At 36.8% G+C, this 2,919-nt stretch overlaps 1 long non-coding RNA gene across 1 annotated transcript; it reads right to left on the reverse strand.

Annotated features, from left to right (window-relative positions):
* Positions 1 to 647: 647 nt before the first annotated feature.
* Positions 648 to 1,523, reverse strand: LOC146858363 (uncharacterized). Its single transcript, XR_014979690.1, has 3 exons — positions 1,451 to 1,523; positions 1,225 to 1,361; positions 648 to 716 (listed from the first exon to the last, which is right to left on the reverse strand). It is a non-coding gene; the product is annotated as an uncharacterized LOC146858363 (long non-coding RNA).
* Positions 1,524 to 2,919: the final 1,396 nt, after the last annotated feature.

Below are 2,919 nucleotides of genomic sequence, written 5' to 3' on the forward strand. Positions count from 1 at the left end.
TTTCCCTAACGCCGTCTCAGCCTCCCAAGCCAAACAACTGCTTTGCTCGCTATTGGTCTAACCTAATAGACCCCTCCCTTGCACAAGGGACCTTTCCTGACTGCCTCAAGGTTGACAAGATATTACCCACCCCTTAAGAAACCAACGTCATATACGTGTGATCTCAACATTTAGGCACTGCTAAGAGGCTTCCCAGAAAAAAGTAATCAAGTGTTGAATCAGTAATCAAACCAGATATAATGAATGTAACGATGAGGGTTACAACTATGTGTGCACCAGAGAGTAATATCTAGTAGATAGTTATTAACTTGCAATTAATAGTCTCCTGCTCACTTCCTAGTGGCCCACCGTTAAAACCACCTGAATACAAAACTTTTGAATTATAATGGAAAGGAGCGGAGTAATATTACATAATATAAACAAATAAATGTTGTAGTACAACAAATGAATTTATATTATTTGTTTTTATTTCTCATTCTTTATATTTCTTAATATTGTTCCTTCCTGATTTTTTCAATTATTCAATCATTAAATAGTATTCCAATCAACTAATACATTGGTTTTCATCTAAACCTATACATGTACAATTGTTACATTAATTCCAACTAACAATATTCAAAATTTCAAACAATATAATAAATCCGTTGAGTGAATATTGCTCAATGTACATAGCCATACAGCCGACGCGTTTCGTCCTGTCTAGGACATCATCAGGGCTGTAATGGAGGAGAAAAGAAAAAAGAATATCGTATCACTCTCCATTATTCCATGTATGATTCTTACTAAGTACCTATACAAGGAAGAAATGTATCCCTAGTATACAGAATATACCTATTGAACAATACAATCATTAAAATAAAAATCAAAAATATCCATTTATGATCGAACAGTGTTAACAATTACTTTCCATTCTAATGATGAGCTAATCGCTACTTTGACCCCCGATTTTCCAGTTGTGCCCTTGGTCCCACCCATGGCCGTATTATTCCTTTCACGTGTTCCATTACAGAGAGGATAACCCACAACATCCTGCCTATAATATAACTGTTTACAAAATCAACATTCATTTAAGAACTCACAATTTATTATCAAACTTAAAGATATAAGCTCAAATTCAATTTTATATTTTCCCAAAATTGACGCTTTTGTCATAAAACCACTCTACCTCTCCCCTCCTGCTAATAATATCCAAAAGCTTGCATTTCTCTAATAATTATTTCTCACCTTCATATTACATGGAACAATCCTTGCACAACTATGCTTTCCTTTACTTTAATTCACCTCTTAGTTTTCCGTTGCTTTGTTTATTGTCACCAATTTTTTTTTATCCCAATCAATCCTTCTGTATACGATTGATTAATCTAAAATATATAACAAAAGATACATTAGTAATAACAATCCTTTCCATCCTTCCATTAGTAAGTTGACTCGTCCAATTTCCTTATCGTACCTATAATCTTATGTCCTCACAACTCCCACATCTGATCCAATGATCTCGCTCAGTTGCTTTTAATCGCCATTATCCGTTTGAAACCTCCAAGCTTCCATCAATATTATTGCAAATTCAACTTGTTTGTTATCCTCCTGTTCGCTGACTATTTAACTGTAAATGTAACCAAAAGACACCACATTAATATCACTACTATCAATCCTCCAAAATTAAAATAAAATGCCCTATTACAAACACGTACCTTGCAACAGAAAACCCTCGTGACTTGCAGCCAGTCCGATAGCCTAGCTCTGTAGCCTGATACCGCTAACTCTCCTTTTGAAGGATTCAAGCACCAATCATTTTCTCCGATTTCCAAACCTCATTACCATATCTCTCCGGGTGTTTCCATTCTGGTCCACCCGTTTGAACCTCCAATCAAATCACGTTTAACTACATCAAATTCCAGGCAATGTCTAAATGTATTTCAAACATTGCAGACCAATCATTTTCTCAGTTTTTCCAAACCACGTAACCAGGGTGTTTCCATTCTGGTCCACCAGTGTGAACTTCCAATAAAATCACGTTAACTACATCAAATTTCAAGCCATGTCTAAGTATCGTTCCAAACATTACCGACCAATCATTATCTCCAATTTCTAAGTCTCGTTACCATGTCCCATTCGGGTGTTGCCATTCTAGTCCACCAGTTTAAACCTCCAATCAAATCACGTTTAACCACATCAAATTTCTAGCAACATCTGCATATCTTTCTAAACGTTACCGATCAATTATTATTTCTGGTTTCAAAGCCTCATTTACACAAGGGCTCAAGTAACTCTCTCTCTGGTCCGATTACCCTCACCCAACATCCGTGAAGAACAAAAATAAAAATAAATAAAAATAAAAATATATAAGGACGCCTATTCCTGTTCGCTAATACCGTTATTGACAATATCAAGCTAATTATTGTTCCTAGTTACTACGCCTCATTCACATTTGGGCTCAGATAGTTCCCTATCCGACCCATTTAGCCTCACCCAACATCCATGAAGGACAAAGATAAGGGAACACCTATTCAATACATCAACAGACCAGTATCTAGAAAGGATCCTTACAACAATTTGTATTGTGTATTCCTGGACAGATCCCTAATTTTACAAGATTGGTTAACACTGAAGAATCATACCTGGCAAACGCCCTCTGTCACCAATACCGGCCGCAATCTATTGCGATTCCTGCTAGGAATTCCACCTCATCAGAATCGCTGTTTAAACCCAGCTTAGTAGGTGTAGAACAGTGGAGCTGGGTTTAAACAGCGATTCTGAGCTCCACTATTTTTTGGAATAAAATAATTCCAGTGGTGTCCTCTGCAGTATTGCTAATGTAGATGGGTTGTGATTGGATTATGAGGTGAAATTTCTAGCAGGAATCACAATAGATTGCGGCCGGTATTGGTGACAGAGGGCGTTTGCCAGGTATGATTCTTC

Source organism: Triturus cristatus, chromosome 3_2 (assembly GCF_964204655.1).
Source record: "Triturus cristatus chromosome 3_2, aTriCri1.1, whole genome shotgun sequence".
NCBI classification, from domain to species: domain Eukaryota; kingdom Metazoa; phylum Chordata; class Amphibia; order Caudata; family Salamandridae; genus Triturus; species Triturus cristatus.